Source organism: Schistocerca gregaria, chromosome 5 (assembly GCF_023897955.1).
Source record: "Schistocerca gregaria isolate iqSchGreg1 chromosome 5, iqSchGreg1.2, whole genome shotgun sequence".
In the NCBI taxonomy this organism is placed as follows: Eukaryota; Metazoa; Arthropoda; class Insecta; order Orthoptera; family Acrididae; genus Schistocerca; species Schistocerca gregaria.
Genome location: NC_064924.1, coordinates 611,384,741 through 611,409,433, shown reverse-complemented (window position 1 = coordinate 611,409,433; position 24,693 = coordinate 611,384,741).

The window sequence follows — 24,693 nt, the reverse complement described above, 5'->3', positions numbered from 1 at the left end:
GAGCAGGGACGCAGCGGGGGGTAGAGGGGGGGGGGGCGGGGCTCCATCGATAAGCGCATTATCGAAATTCTTGGGGAAGTATCATTCAGGGCTGGAAAGAAAGCCCATGTGTACTCGATGTGTCTGTCGGCGGCTTCAACAGAGTTGTGGAGGCGGCCTTGCCTGCGGATATTAAGCGGGCAGAGTGCAGCTGTATGCTAATTGTAGCTCACGTCGACGCCATCGACGCCTGTCGGATGGTTTATTGGTTCTGAGGCCATCTTCAGTTCACACGGGCAGCTGGCGGAGGCGGTAGAGGCTGCTGGCACTGCGCACGGGGTGCAAGCAAAGCTCGCAATTTGCAGCATTGGCTCCACAGTCGAAAGGGGTCCTTTGGTTTCGAACAGTGCGGAGCGTGTCAACAACAGGCTTTGTCGACTCTATGGGGATGCAGATTTCTTTACCTGCGCTAGCGGGTGGAGCCATGTAGGATTCACCTTGAGAGGCCAGGGATACACAACACAAAGGAAGAAGCTACTTGGGTAGCAGAGTACTTGTGGAGTGCACATGGTGGCTTTTTACGCTAGCGGTACATCGAGGTACTCCTATAAACATTCGCCAGACAGCAAAATGAAACTGTGTAAAAAAACTTCGACTGTCAGTAAATTGTCGACGTATTTTTAACGAATTTCCTGAATTTGCTGCTTTCCGTGGAATTTCTCGGCTTCAAATCGTTCTAGGGACCGGGAGCAGGCTGAAACCGGAAGTGGAAAGCTCTGACATATTTAGCAAGTCGTGGAACGTATATAAGAAAAACTGAGTAGATGCCATAGGATGGGAAGTGTTCATTACAGCTAGCAAAGGTATTGTCTATATTGAGGTCGAACATGATTGTGACAATGAATTTATCTTGTCGTGTATAACAGGTGTACATGAAGTCAAGTTATTTGTTCAAAGCTTTTACTGACCACCCAATTCCACTGTGACGGGTTTAGAGTCATTCAAAGAAAGTATACAGTCAGCAGCGCGGAAATACCCAGATCGTGCAGTATTCGTTGGAGTCAACCTTAGCCTAGCGAGTACAGACTGGGAGGTCTACGAATTCATTGCAGAGGGTATATTGTGAAATACTTTTCAACACGTTTTACGAAAACTGCCTTGAGCAGTTTGTTCGAAAGCCCACACACAGTGGGAATAACCTAGACTTTGTAGCTACGAACTGGGCTGATCTTATCGATGGCGTCAGTATAGAGACAAGGGTTATGATCATGATATCGTAGTGACGATGGTCACTATAAATCAATCAAGAAGTATTTTTGCTGGAAAGAACAGATAAGCAGTGCTAACATCCCCCTTAGACAGTGAACTGATATCCATTAGTTCCAGCGTGATGCACGTAGAGGCAGTATCTGAAAAATTTAAATATATTGCTAATCATGCTGTGGAGAAGCAAGTGCCGAGTAAGTGGATTAAGGACAGAAAAGACCCACAGTGGTTTAGCAACAACATTCGGAGAATGCTGAGGAAGCAAATCATGCTGTATTCTCGATTCAAAAGAGAATTCGCGAATGACGTGAGGCAAAAGATAGTAGAGATTCCTCCGTGTATAAAAAGATCGAAGCATACAACTGCTGCCACCGGCGTACCTTAGTATAACAGGCCTTGCCGAGAGCCCGAGAAAATTCTGGTCCTATGTAAAATCTCTAAACTGTTCGAAGGCTGCCGTCCATTAAGTATTTGACCAGTCTGATGTGGCAGTAGAAGATAGCAAAAGGAAACCCGAAGTTTTAAATTTCGCATTTAAGAAATCTTTTACCGTGGTTTGACTATCGAACAGACTTCATTATGGAGGAAATAGGAATAGGCGTCTCTGGGGTAGAGGAAAACCTCCTCTGGTGAAAAGAATGTAGCCAAGTCCTGATTGAATCCCAATTCGGTGTTAGAACGAGTACTCTACTGCACTGGCCCGTTACTTACCTTGTATTTATAGCGAATCTCTCGCCCAGCGCAAAGTCCCAAGCTACTGGAAAAAAGCGCAGGTGCCACTTGTATATGAGAAAGATAGAAGAACGGACCTTCAAAATTACAGACAAATGTTTTCAATATCTGTTTGCTCCAGATTTCTTGAACATACTCTCACTTCGAATATAATAAATTTCCTTGAGACGGAAAAGTGTATGTCCACATACGAGTACGGTTTTAGAAAACGCCGCCTGTGGGAAACTCAGCTTGCCCTTTTCTCACATGATATGCTGCGAACAAGGGACGAAGTGTAACAGGCACATTCCATATTTCTTGATTTCCGGAAAGCATTTGATACGGTGCCCCAATGCAGACTGTTAACGAAGGTTGAGTATGCCGAATACATTCCCAGATATGTGAGTGGATTGAAGACTTCTAAGTAATAGAAAGTACGTAGTCGTCTACGGCGAGTATTCATCAGAGAGAACGGTATCGTCAAGAGCGTCCCAGGGAAGTGTGCTAGGACTGCTGTTATTTTCTATACACATAAGTGAGGTGCCGGACAGGGTGAGCAGCAATCTGCGGCTGTTTGCCGATGATGCTGTGGTGTACGGGAGGGTGTCGTCCTTGAATTACTGAAGGAAGATACAAGACGGCTTAGACAGAGTTTCTGGTTGGTGTGAAGGTTGAAGGCTTGAAAAACATGTAAGTGAATGCAGATAGGCGGGAAAAACAATTCCGTAATGTTCGAGTACAGCATTAATAGTATGTTGCTTTACACAGTCACGTTGATTAAATATCTTGCCGTGACTTTGTAAAGCTATATGAAATGGAACGATCACATACGGATTGTAGCAGGGAAGGCGAATGGTCGACTTCGGTTTATTGGGAGAATAGATCAAACGTGTGGTTCATCTGTAAAGAAAACCACATATGACACTGTTGCCCATTCCTGGATACTGTTAGAGTGTCTGGGATCTCTATCAGATTGGATTGGAGGAAGACATCGAAGACGTTCAGAGACGGGCTGTTAGATTTGTTACCAGTAGGTTCGAACAACACGCAAGTATTATGGAGATCTATTTTGAAACTCGGTTGGGAATTCCTGTACGGAAGCCTAGAGGAGCATTATTAACAAAATTTTGAGAACGGTCATTTGAAACTGACTGTGGAACGATTCTATTGCTACCAACATACATTTCGTGTAAGGACCACGAAGATAAGGTATGAGGAAATAGGGCTCTTTCTGAGGCTTATAGAAAGTCTTTTTACCGTTGTTCTGTTTGCGGGTGGAGCGGGAAAGGAAATACGAGGGTCGGTCAAAAAGTAATGCCTCCCATTTTTTTCTACTTAAAAAAATTAAGTTAAGTGAACAATTTGAATTTGGCGCCATTCCTCAAACCTTCTTCTGCAATCCACTGCAGTAGTAACTTTCTGTGTCAACAGGTGGCAGCACAGCAGAAGTTTGTAAGATGGCCGACATCGATGTTCGTTTGAGACAGCGTTGTGTGATTGAATTCTTGAATGCAGAAGGTGAAACGCCCATACGCATTCATGAAAGACTGAAGAAGGTGTATGGTGTTGTGACAGTGGATGTCAGCACTGTTAGACGATGGGTTCGTCGTTGTAAGAAAGCTGAAGGGCAAACACCGTTGACTGACGAAAAGTGGAGCGGCAGGCCAGTGAGTGCAGTGACTCCACACAACATTCAGCAAGTTGATGACATCATTCGTGGTGACCGTCGGGTGACTGCAGATGAAGTGTGTCGCATTATTTCTCTTAGTAAAGGCAGTGTGATCACGATTATTAAACAATTGGGGTACTCAAAAGTTTGTGCACGGTGGGTTCCAAGAATGTTAACCGATCAGAATAAAGAGGCAAGGAAAACAATAGCCTCCCAACACTTGCAGCGCTTCCGTTTGGAGGGAGATGAGTTTCTGAAAAAAATTGTGACCGGGGACGAAACATGGGTATATTTTTTTGAACCAGAATCAAAGAGGCAGTCAATGGAGTGGCGTCACACAAGCTCGGCGAGGAAGAAAAAATTCAAAACTGTGCGATCGGCAGGGAAAGTTATGGCAACAGTTTTCTGGGATACAGAGGGTGTGATTCTGGTTGATTTTTTGGAGCAGGGATGCACAATAAATTCTGTTCAATACGTCACAACCCTCAAAAAACTTAAAGAACGTCTTCAGCGAGTTCGCCCAACAAAATCAATGGCAGATGTTCTTCTTTTGCATGACAATGCAAGACCACACACCAGTCGTCACACCTCTGACGAAATTGTCAAAATTGGATGGGAAGTTTTGCCTCATCCCCCATACAGCCCTGACCTGGCACCATCAGACTTCCATCTGTTCAGGCCACTAAAAGAAGCTCATCGTGGGATTCATTTTGAAGATGAGGAGGCTGTCAACACATCCGTGCGTCAATGGCTTAGGAAGCAGAGCTGTGATTTTTACCGTGCTGGGATACATGCCCTTGTTCAAAGATGGACCAAAACTGTAGAGATGGGCGGAGATTACATTGAAAAATGACAAAATGATCCTCAATGTTGTGGTTTTCATCCTATGTAATTGCATTTAAATTTCCTGACAATTAAACGTAGAAAAAAAAATAGGAGGCATTACTTTTTGACTGACCCTCGTAACTGGTAGTAGTATAAGGTCCCCTCCGCCATGGACCATAGAGTGACTTGCGGATATAAATGTAGTTGTAGATGCAGAAATAATAACTGTCAGAGTCGTTACTGGTACACTCCCGGCAGTTGGTGACTGCACCAAGAGTCGCCATGTGGGAAAGTTACTGGTGCTCACATGCAGTGTCAAGAGCATCAGAATATCAATTGTCAGCCAGGTTCAGCCAGTAATGAAATTAACTACTGCATCCCTGCAGAACTGAGCTTGCAAATATAATGCTTCCATAACGCAACAAATCGAGGATGGGCTTGAAAGGGGGAAAAATCAGTGGAGCGTCATTTATCGATCCTTCATCAGCTTACTATACAGTCCACCACCGCGTAATGCTTCACGAGATTAATGGTTTCCCGAGTATAACTGCCAACTTAACTGCAAAACTGAAGATTTTATCTCGAACTCCCAGGAAGACACAATCGCTGGAGGAACTAAAGAAATGGTGTACCCAAAGGGAGTGTTTTGTCACCCGTGCTCCTTCACAATTAACAAAACCAAGTCCTAAAGCATTCAAAAGTTTCTTATACGCTGACTACTTTGCTTTTGACAATGTTGACTGTAATACTCTCTTTAAAATTCTGCAGGTGGCAGGGGTAAAATACAGGGAGCGAAAGGCTATTTACAATTTGTACAGAAACCAGATGGCAGTTATAAGAGTCGAGGGACATGAAAGGCAAGCAGTGGTGGGGAAGGGAGTGAGACAGGGCTGTAGTCTATCCCCGATGTTATTCAATCTGTATATTGAGCAAGCAGTGAAGGAAACAAAAGAAAAATTCGGAGTCGCTATTAAAGTCCATGGAGAAGAAATAAAAACTTTGAGGTTCGCCGATGACATCGTAATTCTGTCAGAGCCAGCAAAGGACTTGGAAGAGCAGTTGCACGGAATGGATAGTGTCTTGAAAGGAGGATATAAGATGACCATCAACAAAAGCAAAACGAGGATAATGGAATGTAGTCGAATTAAGTCGGGTGATGCTGAGGGAATTAGATTAGGAAGTGAGACACTTAAAGTAGTAAAGGAGTTTTGCTATTTGGGGAGCAAAATAACTGATGATGGTCGAAGTAGAGAGGATATAAAATGTAGACTGGCAATGGCAAGAAAAGCGTTTCTGAAGAAAAGTTTGTTAACATCGAGTATAGATTTAAGTGTCAGGAAGTCATTTCTGAAAGTATTTGTATGGAGTGTAGCCATGTATGGAAGTGAATCATGGACGATAAATAGTTTGGACAAGAAGAGAATAGAAGCTTTCGAAATCTGGTGCTACAGAAGAATGCTGAAGATTAGATGGGTAGATCACATAACTAATGAGGAAGTATTGAATCGGATTGGGGAGAAGAGAAGTTTGTGGCACAACTTGACCAGAAGAAGGGATCGGTTGGTAGGACATGTTCTGAGGCATCAAGAGATCACCAATTTAGTATTGGAGGGCAGCGTGGAGGGAGACCAACAGATGACTACACTAAGCAGATTCAGAAGGATGTAGGTTGCAGTAGGTACTGGGAGATGAAGAAGCTTGCACGGGATAGAGTAGCATGGAGAGCTGCATCAAACCAGTTTCAGGACTGAAGACCACAACAACAACAACTACTTTGCTTTGATAGAGCAGACAGATTGATTTAAAGAAGCAGTATTGGTGTTGATAAGGGTCCCTTCCTCGAGCGAGAGTAGTAGCGAACATGAAGTAATTGCACTGAAGAAACAAAAGGTACACATGCAAGTATGCGTGTTACGAATGATATGTCCACAAATGGTCCAAACGAAGTTTCATCTTCAGTTGTCAGTGAAAGTGAGCTGTCACCTGAAGTGACATCTTGACTGATGGGCTCCCCTACTAGACGAATAAAGTGGTCTGATTTGCTGGGAAATGGAAACAATTTTATGTTCTCTGGTAATTGTGGGGTACGAATTGCACTTTTAGACAATCTGCCAGCAAATATTCGTACCACTGACGTTAACAATTTTTCTTGGTGAAAAAGTGTGAAATTTCGTAATGTAGGAAACAAATCATTATGCTGAACAAAAGATTGTTCGCTGAATAACTGAAGAGACATTATTACGGGTATCAAAATTGACTGTAAGGAATGATATCAGCGTTGATGATTTGAGGCAATTTATGAGACTTACGTTACGGATACGAGCTTGAGCGTACATCAAGAATGGAGGATCATTGGAGTCGGTATCCTCTTTACAAAAATCAGGTGTCTTCTACTATGTGCAGAAATATGTTAGATTTGTCCCTCTTTATCATTCAAAAACACAAATGGACAAAACAAGATGTTCAGAATTAGGAAGCTTGTGAATCGTCCGAACACGAAATTCCAGGAAGCATTCATTCCCAGTGAAGCTGTTTGTATCGATGATACAATAGTAGGTTACGCCTTCATCAGAACATTCCTGGAAAATGTTTTAAATATGGAGTAAAATTATACGAAAAGTGTGCTACAGGTTGATATACTTGAAATGTTAAAGTGTACTGGGGAAAAGAAGTTAATACTATGGTCAGGTAATGGTATGACGTATCAACAACTGTTTTGGAGTTAATGGAATTACTTTCGTATTCTGGAAGGACACTCTATGTAGATAACTTCTAGACTTCTGTTAACTTGGTGCACGCACTTTTGGAACAAGCAGTCATCTGAGGGAACGCTCCGAAGGAAACAAGGGGAAATCCAAAAACTATTATCACAAGAATGTTGAAGAAGGGGTAATAATAATGGCGTGTGACGAGGGCCTCCCGTCGGGTAGACCGCCCGCCTGGTGCAAGTCTTTCGAGTTGACGCCACTTCGGCGACGTGCGCTTCGATGGGGATGAAATGATGATGATTAGGGCAACACATCACCCAGCCCCTGAGCGGAGAAAACTCTCTGACCCAGCGGGAAATCGAACGCGGGCCCTTAAGATTGACAGTCCGTCGCGCTGACCACTCAGCTACCGTGGGCAGACGAAAAAGGGGTAAAAGGTAGTTGCGGAAAGTAACACAAATGCTGTTGTTGGAAAGTGGCGTGACAAGAGGGACGTCATTTCTTGACAAATGGTTCAAATGGCTCTAAACACTGTGGGACTTAACATCTGAGGTCATCAGTCCCCTTATACTTAAACCTAACTAACCTCAGGACATCACACACATCCATACCACAGAGAAGATTCGAACCTGCGACCGTAGCAACAGCGCGGTTCCGGACTGAAGCGCTTGGAACCGCTCGGCCACAGCGGCCGGCCATTTCTTGACAACTAAACAGAAAACTGAGCTTGTGGTAGTGACAATAAGAAAAGATGAAGTAAAAAAAAAACAAAAAAAAAACAATTGCAAATGTGGATTACAATGCACTCAAACCCTTCATTGATCTTTCACATGAAATGGAAACCTATGGCTCTTGCTTAAGGAAGTCAGTAAGTTAGTGAAGCGGTACCGCAAAGTGGCGTTTGAATTACTGTTCAGTACTACTCTTTAAATTATCATACTTTGTTTGTTGGAATTACGAAACAAGAAAGTCTGAACCTGCGCGACAGCTACGGTCGCAGGTTCGAATCCCGCCTCGGGCATGGATGTGTGTGATGTCCTTAGGTTGGTTAGGTTTAAGTAGTTCTAAGTTTAGGGGACTGATGACCTCAGAAGTTACGTCTCATAGTCTTCAGAGCCATTGACTCAAATCCCACACAGATCTCTGATTCAATGTCGTCCTTTTGAAACAAGAAATGAGTATCATTGCTTTTCGTGAGGCTATTACAAATGCGTAACTCGAGATTGTCGACATTCAGGAGATACCAATGAATGGGAGTCACAAACAGCTATTACCAGAAACTCCCCAAATCAGGTCGAAAAAACATGCTATCAAATATATCAAGCTGGTGAGTCAGCTCACAAATGTGTAAAAATATAAGTTTCTTTTTCCGACAATTAAATCAGTTATGTGGCAGATAACTGGAGTTCTTATTTACCAATAATAACGTGTTCCTTAGATAGCGGTGTGCATCAAGAGTGAGACACATGGCCACATAAAGCTTCTAGTTGCATATTATGTTTAAAATGGACTATGTGCATCATACTTAGTTACACCATATTTAACTGGTTGAAATCGATTTTTTACAGTTTGATGTGTGATCCGATATACTACCTTCTGTTCTTTAATACAGGAAGAGAGTCGCCGGCCGCTGTGACCGAGCGCTTCTAGGCGCTTCAGTCCGTAACCGCGCGCCTGCTACGGTCGGAGGTTCGAATCCTGCCTCGGGCATGGATGTGTGGGATAGGTTAGTTAGGTGTGAGTAGTTCTAAGCCCAAGGGACTGATGACCTCAGATATTAAGTTCCTTAGTGCTTAGAGCCATTTGAACCATTTTTTTTGAAGAGATTCATGGTCAAAATGAAGAATGTACAAAAATGCTGCCGGCGGTCAAAGTATTATTGTTTAAGATGTTAGGGTCGATAGATCGATCCATATGAATAGCTGACAGCATATACCACTGACGACAAACACTGACTTACGAGTGGGCTATATCACTGGGTCTGTAGTGCTACGCTTCTTGAGTTTTACGTATTGTGTCCGCTCATGTTTCGGGGAACACGTGCAACGCTCGGTATATTACCCCCTTTGGAAAGCAATCTGTAGCAGGGTGGAGCGGGGTCGTTAGCGTGGCGTATTGAATGTGGAGCCTAACACAGGATTCCCTCCACGGCCACGAGGCTTTATGTTTACGGCCGTGGAAGCGTGACGACTCTCGTTTGCCGCACAAAGGAATCCGAGCGTACGGCTCTGGAGGGCTTTATAGCTCTCCCGTATCAGGTCCCGTAGCCCGATGTAAAGAAGTTCTCATCGGATTTGGAAATCCTACACATTTCTGTTCGGTGTGGTTGTTTTCTACTGAATGAATTAAAATCCGACTGATCAGAGCGAAACGAAAATACTGTTACGAGTTGGCATAAATTTCTCCTCTCTGTTCAATAAGGACTTTTAAAACGTTTTTAAAAATAAGTTTTCTGCTGTAGAAGCGAGTACGTTCGTGGTTCGCGACAAGTCTGCCGGACATATACGACGTATTTCAGAGACCCACATCCTATTTCACATGATTATACTTTTTACATGAATGAAGTTAGAAACTTAAGATATTTTTTAAATTAAAAAAGTTTACCTTTTCTCCTGCTGTAAACTGTCGGTTTAAGTGTTGGGGGGTACGGTTATCTATTATGCAGCTTGTTCGCTCGTTTGTTACCCACTTTGCAGTGAGTCGGGAAGGCAGTAATGCAACAAGAAGAGGTCGTTTCCACGTTTCCACTCTCTTTTTCAGCAGGCCGAGAAATAATTTGAGTAATCGATTATCGAATACCAAAGCAAAGCCGAATGTGAGACCTCAGCATAAACTCTTTGAGCTTAACCTAAACTGATGTTTCGTTCAAATGGTTCAAATGGCTCTGAGCACTATGGGACTTAACTTCTGAGGCTTCTGAGGTCATCAGTCCCCCAGAACTTAGAACTACTTAAACCTAACTAACCTAAGGACATCACACACATCCATGCCCGAGGCAGGATTCGAACTTGCTACCGTAGCGGTCACGCCTAGAACCGCTCGGCCACCCCTGCCGGCTGATGTTTCGTAAATTCTAGTTTTGTTTCACGTACGACATGCTTTCAGCAACAGCACGGCATTGCTGATCGCTTTTCTGAGTCCGTTGATACTCCGAAATCCTTCTGAAATGGTATACTCACCTTTGCAACAGACTTTTTGACCATAACCTAGACTGATGTTTCGTAAATTTTAATTTTCTTGTGCATAAGACGTCTTTTTAAAAACAACACGACATAACTAATTATTTGCTGATTCTGTTCATATCGAAACAATCCTTCTGAAATCATAACTTCAAAGACCTGCAACAAATCGATACTCTGAACTTTGAAAGTAGATAAATCCATTACTCCATACTTTGCTCCCACGAACTGAGGATATTTGACAGGGTCTGCAGGCTTATAGTACGGCGGCTCGCAAACTCCTCGCTGTGATTACATAGGGGCCGGAAGCATAAAAAAAGAAGCTACGTATGAGTACATAATTAGTCCACATCACTTGTTTCACAAATATTCATTTTATTTAACAAATAAAGCAAACAAGTATTCCCAGGACAGCTAAATTCCAGAAGGGTAGCCCACTCTTTTCCTGGAGGGGAATCAAGAGGTGAGTAAAAATATGGTGGGGTGAGTGTCGCCATCTGAAGCACGTAAACCGAAGGTCACGATAAGTTAACAAGTTTCATGGAGGACTTACTCCTTTCGCTGTTTACAAACTTATATTATTTACTGACAAATCGGTCTGTTATGAGGTATCAGAATTCAATTAAACGATTGTTTTCAAAAGTATCAGTCATTCAACTGATGCTAGAGAACAAAAGGTAATGTTTCACCCGTTCCGCTGGAAAGCAGACACAGTAGATGAATTAATATTAATAAAATGTCAATCATAATATGAAATTCTGCGCAACTTTGGAAATATATCTGCCTCGCAAAATCTAAGGTCAGTGCTTGAATCAGCACAAATGAGATAATTTACACATAATTTCACTGTCATTCTAAAGTTTGTAAAAATTACGTTTATTTAGTTTTGCTATGATGGCTCAACGAGTCTTGGAAGGAATAATTGACTCAAATACTGTTGCAGCCACATTTTTATACGTACCTAGTGATTTAATATACAAATGACAATCCCTTTTATTTTAAAGGTATTGTAAAACACTGGTTGTCACCAGGTGGCTCAATTCCGCCACAAAGTGCAGATTTATACTTAGTTTCTGTGATCTCACACCTCTTAAACTGGGGGGGGGGGGGGGGGTCTGTATCGAGTCAGACGACCCTGAGATCACCCGGTGCGGCCACATTGGAGGAAGTGTGACGTAAGCGCTGCGTGCCAGTACAACTCACGAAGTTGCAGAGGGAGACATTGAAAGAGAGAGGATGTGAGCCGCATAGAGCCTTGCTCACAACTTCCTAGATTCTACGTTCCAGAAGAAGACAAGCAATATCCTTCATTCTCCAACACAGGTATCTAAAACTAAAGAAATTGGGTCTTATATCTGTTTTGAAGACATAGTGACTGGGAGTTGACTTTTTCTAATAAGCAGAACTCTGTGACAGTGTCAAGCGCCATCGCTAATGTAGTATATTTGCTACGTATAATGAGGAGTCCTATAAGGGATATTGATAAATTCAGTGTCGAAACCAACACATAAATACACTCCTGGAAATTGAAATAAGAACACTGTGAATTCATTGTCCCACGTGTTGAGCAATTCGGCGGTACGTCCACCCGGCCTCCCGCATGCCCACTATACGCCCTCGCTCAAAGTCCGTCAACTGCACATACGGTTCACGTCCACGCTGTCGCGACCTGCTACCAGTGTTAAAGACTGCGATGGAGCTCCGTATGCCACGGCAAACTGGCTGACACTGACGGCGGCGGTGCACAAATGCTGCGCAGCTAGCGCCATTCGACGGCCAACACCGCGGTTCCTGGTGTGTCCGCTGTGCCGTGCGTGTGATCATTGCTTGTACAGCCCTTTCGCAGTGTCCGGGGAAGTATGGTGGGTCTGACACACCGGTGTCAATGTGTTCTTTTTTCCATTTCCAGGGGTGTATTTCATGAAGTAACCAAGTTAGGAAACAGATATTGTTGGAGTAATGAGTATGTAGAAGGTTATTGTGTGAGTATGAGAATAAAAGCGTGTTAAATGTTTTTATTGCTTCATTTCTCTGATGATTATTGTGTTACAATAAATGTTCAAAATGAGCACCACTAACCCCAACGCAGAACCGGTATTGACGGAACAAGGAGTCCCGTGTTCGCTGGAAAATGCGTGGTTTGTTCTGTATTTGTGCGGCTATGCGAGAATTCTTGCAACCAGTTTCGCCTCCGAGGCAACAGCGGTGGAAAACATCTCTGCCGGCAGGGGTGGCCTCGCGGTTCTAGGCACTACAGTCAGGAACCGCGCGACCGCTACCGTCGCAGGTTCGAATCCTGCCTCGGGCATGGATGTGCGTGATGTTAGTTAGGTTTAAGTAGTTCTAAGTTCTAGGGGACTGACGACCTCAGAAGTTAAGTCCCATAGTGGTAAGAGCCATTGGACCAAAACACCTCTGCTTTCACGTAGCCCTAGAGATAGGAGTCTAATGGGGTAAGGTCCGAGGGTCCTGAAGGCCATTGTACAGGTCCTCCCCGGCTGATCACCTTATACCCAAAAGTGCTGGTCATTACTGCTCGGACTGGTTCTGCAAAGTGCGCTCGGGCCCCCTCATGCTGAAACCACGACCTACTCCTGATATCCACTAGAACCTCTTCCAATAACGTTGGCAGGTGAACTTCCAAGAACACACTGTACATTGGCCACCTGGATCGAGCAGGCAACATGTAATGCCCAAGTAAGTAGTCGCCCACGACACCGGCGCACATGTTTACTGCAAAACGTCTCTGGTGACCACACACAACTGTAATACTATTGCCTTCAGCCGCACAGCAACCAAAGTGCAAATACCACGAATGCACTGGTGCTACCCACTGTGTACTGACTCAGTATCGAAGAGTATGACTTCGCAACATTCTACGTTTCTCAAACCAAGATTTGGTGTAACAAAGTTAAACTCAACGACTTTCATCTACTTCACTCGTGTATTATCTGCGCTTGCTCAGTGCCCACGCAACATGGGTTTCCGACATGTAGTTTCTTTACGAAATATATTTGATTTGTCTCTTGTACCATCCATGTTAGTTTGGAACTGAATTTTACAACACCCTATACATGTGGTAATCGTATCTGCTATTTAAAGACACATTAATTTTAAGGTAAGTAATATCACATGTCAGTACAGACAGATTTCCATTATACAGGGTGTTAAAAAAAGGAACGGCCAAACGTTCAGGAAACATTCCTCACTCACAAATAAAGAAAAGATGTTATGTGGAAATGTGTCCGGAAACGCTTAATTTCCACGATAAGAGCTCATTTTAGTTTCGTTAGTATGTACTGTACTTCCTCGATTCACGTTGGCCCAATTGAAGGAAGCTAATGTTGACTTCGGTGCTTGTGTTGACATGCGACTCATTGCTCTACAGTACTCGCATCAAGCACATCAGTACGTAGCATCAACAGGTTAGTGTTCATCACGAACGTAGTTTTGCAATCAGTGCAATGTTTACAAATGCAGAATTGGCAGATGCCTATTTGATCTATGGATTAGCACGAGGCGATAGCCGTGGCGCGGTTCGTTTGTATAGAGACAGATTTCCAGAACGAAGGTGTCCTGACAGGAAGACGTTCGAAGCAATTGATTGGCGTCTTAGGGAGCACGGAACATTCTAGCTTATTACTCGCGACTGGGGAAGACCTAGAACGACGAGGACACCTGCAATGGACGAGGCAATTCTTCGTGCAGTTGACGATAACCCTAATGTCAGCATCAGAGAAGTTGCTGCTGTATACGGTAACGTTGACCACGTCACTGTATGGAGAGTGCTACGGGAGAACCAGTTGTTTCCGTACCACGTACAGCGTGTGCAGGCACTATCAGCAGCTGATTGGTCTCCACGGGTACACTTCGGCGAATGGTTCATCCAACAATGTGTCAATTCTCATTTCAGTGCAAATGTTCTCTTTAAGGATGAGGCTTCATTGCAACGTGATCAAATTGTAAATTCTCACAATCAGCAGGTGTGGGCAGACGAGAATCCGTAGGCAGTTGTGCAATCACGTCATCAAAACAGATTTACTGTGAACGTTTGGGCAAGCATTGTTGGTAATGTCTTGATTGGGCCCCATGTTCTTTTACCTACGCTCAATGGAGCACGTTATCATGATTTCATACGGGATACTCTACCTGTGCTGCTAGAACATGTGCCTTTACAAGTACGACGCAACTTGTGGTTCATGCACGATGGAGCTCCTGCAAAAATGGTTCAAATGGCTCTGAGCACTATGGGACTCAACTGCTGTGGTCATCAGTCTCCTAGAACTTAGAACTACTTAAACCTAACTAACCTGCCCGAGGCAGGACTCGAACCTGCGACCGTAGCAGTCGCACGGTTCCGGACTGCGCGCCTAGAACCGCGAGACCATCGCGGGCGGCGGAGTTCCTGCACATTTCAGTCGAAGTGTTCGTACGATTAACAACAACAGATTCGGTGACCGATGGATTGGTAGAGGCGGACCAATTCCATGGCCTCCACGCTCTCCTGACCTCAACCCTCTTGACTTTCATTTATGGGGGCATTTCAAAGCTCTTGTATACGCAACCCTGGTACCAAATGTAGAGACTCTTGGTGCTCGTATTTTGGATGGCTGTGATACAATACGCCATTCTCCAGGGCTGCATCATCGCATCAGGGATTCCATGCGACGGAGGGTGGATGTATGTATCGTCGCTAACGGAGGACAGTTTGAACATTTCCTGTAACAAAGTGTTTGAAGTCACGATGGTACGTTCTGTTGCTGTGTGTTTCCACTCCATGATTAATGTGATTTGAAGAGAAGTAATAAAATGAGCTCTAACATGGAAAGTAAGCGTTTGCGGACACATGTCCACATAACATATTTTCTTTCTTTGTGTGTGAGGAATGTTTCCTGAAAGTTTGGCCGTACCTTTTTGTAACAGCCTGTATGTGTAATAATGCGAACTAATGATCAGCGTTTTTCTTGTTTTATAGAATTGGATGTCACGCCGAAATATGTTATGCGAAATAAATCACGCATTTTGCAACTAGTGTCTTACTCTGTACTGAAATATAGTGGTGGACAAAAATATAGTACACTGCGAGAAATACATGCTTGAAAATATAGTCATATGCCGTTCAAGCTTGCTGGTGTCATTGTACTCGACTGCGAATGGCATCTGTACAAGTTCCTCATTAGGTTGCAAGAGTCAGTCGCGGTCACAAGAGTGTGTGTATAGTTGTGAGCACATTAAGTCGGAGGTAACTGACATCGAAAGTGGACAAATTTGTTGGTTCTCGTAAAGACAGGATGCTTCCGTAAACAAGGGAGCCGAAGTGTTCAGTGGTTCAAGACCACCGAATCAAAGGTTTATACCTTATACAGGACAAGGGGACACACCATCCTCTAAGTGACAACGTGGGTGAAAGTGTGTGTTCAGTGATCGTGAAAAACGGTCATTGACGAGGGTTGTGGCGAAAATAAGAGGACGACAGCTGCAAAAGTCACTGCAGGAGTAAATGCAACATTTTTCAGCACTGTGAGCATCAAAACAACACGAAGGGAGCTCCACAAGTAGCGAATTGGAGGGCGACCTGGAATTCAGAAACCACTGATCAGTGATGCAAATGTCCGAAACAGAAAAAAAATGTTGCCGAAGCCGTAAAATGTAAACAACGGAGCTCTGGAAGAATGCCATTCAGTCGGATGAGTTTTATTTAACACTGTTTCCTACTTATGACCGAATTTACGTCCAAAGAATGAAAAATTGCTGGGGTTCTATGTTTATTTGGGCAGCCATATCGAGATATTCCATAGCCCTCGTGGTTACTTTGCATGGCCGGATGACTACCTGGGATAATGTGACAATTTTGACTGGTCAGGTGCACCCCGTGGTATAATGTGTGCTCCCCAATGGTGATACTGTTTCCCATGACGGCCGAGCTGTCTAAGGCGCTGCAGTCATGGACGGTGCGGCTGGTCCCGGCGGAGGTTCTAATCCTCCCTCGGGTATGGGTGTGTGTGTTTATCCTTAGGATAATTTAGGTTACGTAGTGTGTAAGCTTAGGGACTGATGACCTTAGCAGTTAAGTCCCATAAGATTTCACACACATTTGAACATTTTCCCATGACGGGAGCCCCTCCCCACACAGCTCGTACTGTCCAAAAATGGTTTTGTCAGCACGAGGATGAATTTCAACATCTCCTCTGGTCACAACAATCACCAGACCTCAACAATATTGAGTCTTTGTGGTCTACGTTCCAAAGATGGGAAGACTATAGACCTCCATTCGTAGAAAGAACGGTATAAGATGTCCTTGGAAACCATACAGGACCTGTACTCATCCATTACGAGACGGCAGGAAGCTGCTTCGAATGCTGCACCTAAGTTCTCGTCCTGTGAACTGAAGCAGCTGATATAATCGGTGTTGTTTTTCCGTGACAGAAGTGTAAACAGTGTTGTAGCTGATAGGAGGAAATTCTTTCACCCAGAGCACCAATCGTCAGTCGTGGACCATACCGCAGGTTAGCAGTTCACTTTCCATCTTTGTCATTTGGACGGGAATTATTAAAGTCTCCACAACCTTGACGAAACATTTCTTTCGAGCATTTTTGCACACCCGTGAACTATGGACACCTCGTGGTGTACTTTAGCAATTGTAATTCCTTTTACACACGAAACTCCAATTACAGCGTGTAAGTAGGCTGTTTAGGTTTTCTTATTGGTAACGCCGCTTAGCGCTCGGTATGAAAAATCACTGGCTGTGCTGTGCGCAGTCTGTGTTTAGTTTGCATTGTTGTCTGCCATTGTAGTGTTGGGCAGCGGCAGCTGGATGCTAACAGCGCGTAGCGTTGCGCAGTTGGAGGTGAGCCGCCAGCAGTGGTGGACGTGGGGAGAGAGATGGCGGAGTTTTGAAATTTGTAAGAATTGGTGTCATGAACTGCTATATATATTATGACTAGCGAGGTAAATACATTGTTTGTTCTCTATTAAAATCTTTCATTTGCTAACTATGCCTATCAGTAGTTAGTGCCTTCAGTAGTTTGAATCTTTTATTTAGCTGGCAGTAGTGGCGCTCGCTGTATTGCAGTAGCTTGAGTAACGAAGATTTTTGTGAGGTAAGTGATTTGTGAAATGTATAGGTTAATGCTAGTCAGGGCCATTCTTTCGTAGGGATTTTTGGAAGTCAGATTGCGTTGCGCTAAAGATATTGTGTGTCAGTTTAAGCACAGTCTTGTACAATTTTCCAATGGGACGTTTCATATGTCGACCCTTAGCCGAGGATACCTCACTGGAATCTTCTGATTTTTTCTTGTAGTTTGTGTAATTAATGTAGATTTTTTTTATTGCTAGCGCGTAATCATAGAGGGTATTTCCTTTGTAGTTGTAGTCTTTCATTGTTGTACAGTACAACAGTTGTGGCATGCATGTAGAGTTGCACCAAGTATTTCGCAGCTGCGCTTGCAATTAACTAGATATTATTTTCAGTGCTATGTTAATGTGTTCTCTTATTTTTGTTCTTCAAATTGTGTTTTTCTGTGTTGCCGTGTGAAAAATTGTGACAATAATGGCGTGTGAAAAACGTAATACTAGGCTACAAAGCAAACTGAGAAATGACAGTGAAGACGAAAGCAATGTGTTAGCGCCACCATGTAATGAATTCACAAATGTTCAAAGTAGTAATTTGGTAATAGTGCATAGGGAAATGGAGCGGGCTGCAAATAATGATGTAGGAAGTGAAACAGTTAGTGAACAGGGAAGCATTATCGATCGATTGGTCGCCAACAGCTTGCGTCTGGAATCCGATATGACAGGACACAATCTTGCAAATACTGTACATTCAGGTTTTGCGTCCTCACCGTTTTCTCAAATAAGTCGAGACACATTTTCTGCTTGTCAAACTGTGAATGTTGCCGGTGCAAATGCACTGCCGAAAAGCATAGAGGATCAGATTCCAGACACTAATACATTATTATTGCAATTTATGCAACAAATGAAACAAAACCAGAGACAAACACAGCAACAGTTAGACACAATGGAACAAAATCTTCAAAAGTTAGACACAATGGAACATAATCTTCAAAAGTTACACACAATGGAACAAAATCTTCAAAAGTTAGACACAATGGAACAAAATCAGAGACAAACACAGCAAAAGCTTCAAAAGATAGACACAATGGAACAAAAGCTTCAAAAGTTAGACACCACGCTTGAACAAACACGTGAAGATTTAACTAATGAGTTACATAACATTGAATCGAAATGTCAAAAAGTCTGTAACGACGTAAAAACACAAATTTGTGAGCATATCCAATCTATTTTTTCGCGGCATGAAAATGCATTACAGAATCACGAAGCAGCCATAAAAGAACTGCAAACTATTGTTCATGAAAATCATGAGACCTTGCAAGCTAAAATTGACTCAGTTGCATCTACCGATTCGGTTACGCAACTTGCAAAAACTCAAGAGAACTTAAAGGACACAGTAGATACTCTGAAAATTGGTTCAGAAAGACACACAGAGGAAATAATTTCACTGTCGGATAAAGTAGCCGAACTTTCAGATCAGTTCACTAACTTATCTACGAAGGTAGATGATGATCTGAATGACACAAAACCTGTAGCCTTCACTGACACTGAAGAGTATGAACAAATTAGGAAATTCAAACAGAATCAAAATCAAATCAACACATAGTACAAAAGAGAAATTCGGGAAGTACAAGATCAGTTGGCTCAAGTAATACAAGAATTACATATTTCAGAGGACACTCGCGCCCCAGTATGGGAAGAGGGACATAGCAATACAGAACAACCACAAAATAATAACACAGGGCATTTCGGAAATCATGAAAGTAATTGGCAAAGTACACCGAATTTTGAGATGGAATCGCCGAAACGACGTAACAATGACCGATGTGCGACCCGCCGACACGATGATTTTGACTATAAGCTGTTCATTTCTACACGTAAATTCAAAACATTTAAGAATTCTGGCAACGACATTCATCCACAAGCGTGGCTCCATCAATTCTCTCATTGTTTTCCTCCCAACTGGTCACTAGAGCACAGATTAGAATTTATGTGTGGCTATTTAGAGAATGAACCAGCTGTAAGAATGCGATCGGTCATTCACGATTGCCACAGTGAAGGAGAATTTTACCATGCCTTCCTCTCAGCATATTGGTCCCAAGCCACACAAGACCGAGTAAAACATAGCATCATAATGATGAAACATTTTGAACAATCTGAATTTTCCAGTCTCGTCAAATATTTTGAAGACGTGTTGCATAAGAATCAATATCTTTCAAACCCATATAGCCTTTCAGAACTCATCCGCATTTGCATAATGAAATTGCCTGAACATTTAAGGAATATTATTTTGGCAGGGCGTTGCAAAGACGACATTGAAGCTTTTCAGGGACTCTTACAAGAATTAGAAATTGACACAGACAGTCGCGGGATGCGAAAACAGGAAAACAATCACTACAGTTCACATCCGTCACAATTCCGTGACGACAGAAACAATAACTGGACACGACAAGTCTATTCTTATAACGCAAATCGTGACCAAAACAGACACCACCCATATCACAACCACTGGCAGAGTAATAGTTACAGAGAAATATCGTATTTCCGTAGTAATAAACATCACAGAGACAATCGTAGAAACAGACAATATGGGAGCCAAAACAATTATTATCAAGGGATTTCAATACCAATTTTGTGTTCGTGAGCATACTAAATTTTGTGTTAGACCATACATAATTCCAGCACATTATAGGGACCATGTTAGAACAGAAATACAATCCATGCTTGACGAGGGCATTATTGAGCCTGCAGTAAGCTCATACAACAATCCATTACATGTTGTTGAGAAGAAAAATGGATCGATCAGGCTTGTCTTAGATTCGAGACAAATCAATACTATCATTATTCCTGAAACAGACAGGCCGCAAACGTTGGAAGAACTTCTTCAAAATTTTAATGGTGTAAAAGTGTTTTCTTCCATTGATCTCAGATCCAGCTTTTATCAGATCGAACTTCATCCAGAATGTAGAAAATACACAGCTTTCCTTTGTTTCGGCGTTTGTTATCAGTTTCGGAAACTTCCTTTTGGCTTGAACATTTCTTCGGCGGCATTCATTCGCGGGCTAAATTCCATATTACCTGAGTTCTTAAAACGTCACATCACCTTATATGTGGACGATATTCTGATAGCAGAAGCCTCATGGGAACAACATAATCGCATCCTCAACAGCGTGTTACATATTTTTGCAGAATCTGGAATTACAGTTAACTTGGAAAAGTCTGAATTCGGTAGGACAAAAGTGAAGTTTTTGGGACATATTATTTCTTCTGAAGGCATTCAGCCGGATCCTGGAAAGTTAGAAGCAATCAGAGCCATTCCAGTTCCATCCACAAAAAAACAAGTCCGCAGTTTTCTAGGTCTCGTAAATTTTTACCGTCGTTTTCTGAATATGCAAATTCTAGTTACACCAAAACTTTGTTCTCTCACTGGAAAAAATACTATTTGGAACTGGGACGAACAAGCACAGTTGGAATTCAATTCTTTGAAAGAATCGCTACTTAACGCGCCAATACTAGCTCATCCAGATCTCTCACAAGATTTTTGCCTTAGCACGGATTCTTCTAAAGTCGGTCTTGGTGCCCATTTATTTCAAGAAGCCACAGAAAATGACATTACTGTTCAGAAAACCATTGCTTTTGCTAGCCGAGTGCTAACAAAATCTGAAAAAAAATTATTCCGTTACTGAATTAGAAGCTTTAGCTATCGTTTGGGCATTTAACAAATTCCGTTTCTTTCTTTATGGTAAGCACGTAAAAGTATACAGTGACCATCGTGCATTACAATTTCTTATGTCTTCAAAATTAAATCATGACAGGTTAAAACGTTGGGCATTGTTTCTGCAAGAATTCCACTTCACAATAGTCTACATTCCCGGCAAGTAGAACATTGTTGCGGACGCACTGTCACGCGCACCGGCTGGGCTTGAGAAAAGTAACACAGAAAGCAACCTCGAGAGAAATTTCAGTATTCTTTACATCCAGAAAGTCGCCTTTGAAAACTTCATCACCACATCTTTAAAGGACATTGCCCATGAACAAGATAAAGATCCGATTTGGAAAGACATCAGAAGTAAATGGCATGAAAAGACACACACACAGATTCGGCATTATTATCTGGTTAGAAACAACATACTGTTCAAACGATGCACTGTTGATGACAAGCTATGGGTACTTTGCATTCCAGACGATTTTGTTAATAAGCTCATTTGGTACATTCATTTCAGCTATGCACATTTTGGTCCACGAAAATGTTATCATATTCTTCGAACGACTTGTTATTTTAACAATATGGAAAAGAGAATTCGAAGAGTCTTGTCTATTTGTAAACTTTTTCAAAAGGCGAAACCATCTACTGTCTCTCATCGTGCTCCATTGTTTCCTATCATTCCTTCTAAATTAAAAGAATTTGCTGCTGTTGATCTCTTGGGACCGCTTGTCAGAACATCTAATGGATTTTCGTACGTTCTAGTCGCTGTTGAACTTACTTCAAAATTTGTTTCTTTCACTCCGTTACGTAAAGCCACTGGATGGTCTGTATCCAACGCCTTTGTTAGAAATTTCTTACGTGAAGTTGGACACGTTAGTAAAGTCATTTCAGATAACGGACCGCAATTCAGATCTGCTGTTTGGTCACGCATGCTTCGTAACCATAAAATCAAATCTGTTTTTATTTCATTGTACTCACCACATTGTAACCCGTCTGAACGGATTATGAAAGAAATCAATAAGCTTTGCAGACTTTATTGTCACAGAAAGCATCAGCATTGGGACAGATATTTACACTTATTTCAAAACGTGCTGAACGAAATGCCTCATGACTCCACTGCTTTACCACCTGTTCTTGTACTGAAGAATAAAGAACCACCAAACAGAATCAGAGAGCTTGTACCTTTCCGAATACACGTAAACTTCGACACGAAGACATAATTGATTTGGCTATCAAAAATATAAATTCTGCTGCAGAGAAAAGGAAAAAATTACACGGTAAAGCAAATGCAAAGAAATTATATATTGGTCAGAAAGTTCTCATTAAAGCTCATCCATTGTCACATAAGAAGAAACACTTGAGTCACAAATTCTTTCTAGTTTACAATGGACCTTACAGAATCCGACGTATACCACATGATAATTGCGTTGAAGTTGAAACTCTGCGTACTAGGAAGAGTAAAGGTTTACACCACATTTCACATGTAAAACCGTTTATTGAAAGATAATCTGCTTTTTAACTTTGTCTTTGCCATAAAACATTTCACTTCACATTTCTAGTATGCTTTGTCACACTTAGAAACTGTTAACATGCAACAATGTCTAAAGTTTACTATCCAGTCTAGAACCTACGGAACATATTTAGACAGTACTTACGAATGCATGGTTATAGTGGACAGACGTCACGGTGTTATTGTGCGTGTACATTCTTGCTTGTTAGTTGCACGATCACGTAACGATTATGAGGCTGACATACTTAGAACATTTACCAGTACTGCTAATGAGATTTTAATGCAACGTTTTGGTTTACTTGAAAATACATTCTGGATTTAAAGTACTTTCTGTGAGATACCAGATGCTACAGTGGTTAGTTTATGTGACAGCTACACGATTTTATCACGACGCTACTAATGAGTGACAATTTACAATGTTGCTTTTGCAGTTTATCTGCTTTATATCTGCACAGTTTTTTCTGAATTTTTCTGGAAAGTAAAACATGTTTTAGTAGTAACGTTTGTGGTATAGCTACAATGAGACAGCCTTTTCTGTAGCACAACAATACGTACAGTACAGTACTTACTTCATCACGGCAATAAGTGTAATAACTAAGATATCTATACGCAAAGCATTTCAATTTCGTTTATCATGAGGTAAGTACATTGACTTCTGCAGAACTTAGCTTTCGGAGGACAATAACTACGACACTTCCACAGAGATTGTCTTACAGCAAAACGCACATTTAGCGCTACAGGACACGCATTAAACTATTTATTTTTCAACATATTTTAATTACAAAGAAAGTTTTCCGTCATATATTTCATTCCATTGCTGTAATCTGTAACACCTGAGGATATAATTACATTATTCCTCAGGGGGATACACGCTTACTTTGTGTACCATGTGTTTGGCAAGCACAAGGAGCCCTAGCTAATATGGTATTTGTTTATACAACTTTACACATCGGTACCATATTTCTCTAATACAGAATTACACAGCTATCTGATTATTTGACAGAGAAACAAACATCTTTTTACTACGTCAGTGACACATGTTTAAGCAATTACGCAGTTGGATAACTTCACACTTATGAAATTCTATTTTGTCTCTACTTTGTGAAATGTTCATATTTTTTCAGAACCATTGTGATACTATGAGAGGTTTGAATGATGTATTTGGTATGGGATCATGATTTTTAAAGTACATTTGAGGCAGATGACACTTGACATGAGCAGAGAATTTTTTTTAGGTTTTTAAATTATTGGAGTAAGCTACAACGTTTTTGAGAATTGACTGAGATGTTATGATATTATTACGATGACTATGTGTATTATGCTGTTGTGGTATGTTTATGGTCAATAAGCTGATGCTATATGAATTATTTGACTATGCTATGTATCTGTTATGATGAAATATTGAAGAAGTGTCGACGAATAAGGTAAGGAATAAAGAGTAGTGGATAGGGACTCTGATTTGTGAAAAAGGATGTTGGAAACCGAGAATCGTACTTTAAGAGTTATGAAATGAGTGTATATGCGTGAATGTATCACTATGCTGGCGAAAATTTTTTGGACACAATTATATTTAAATGATTTTATTTCTACAGATTTGTAACCCAAATTCTTGACCTGTGAATTTTTTTTATATGAGACTGTCACTGTAGCGGAAACTGGTGTCGTAAATATTTCGATAAGACAGTTAAGTGACCACCTGCATGTAATGCGTCGTGGGCACCCAGCTGCGCGACAACCACCTGACAAAAGAAATCCATTAGTGTGTGCCTGTCAGAGGCACAGGTGGAGAAAAAAAAGAGGCCATTATCCTCGCTATTGAGATTCCTTTGTTGAAAGCATCGCAAATACTACACGCCCAAACTTGAAAACATATGATTACACTGTGGAGCTCTTAATTTATGATATTTACTAAAATGCCTAATGAAACGACGAGAAACATTACACAGCTCTTGTCTTGCTAGTTGAGAGAAATGCCATATGGATTGCTTTATATTTTTGTTTACTCATTTTGTTTAATATCTAGTTTCTAACTGCACTGAAGCATTGGTTAAAATAAATTTTATGGATGT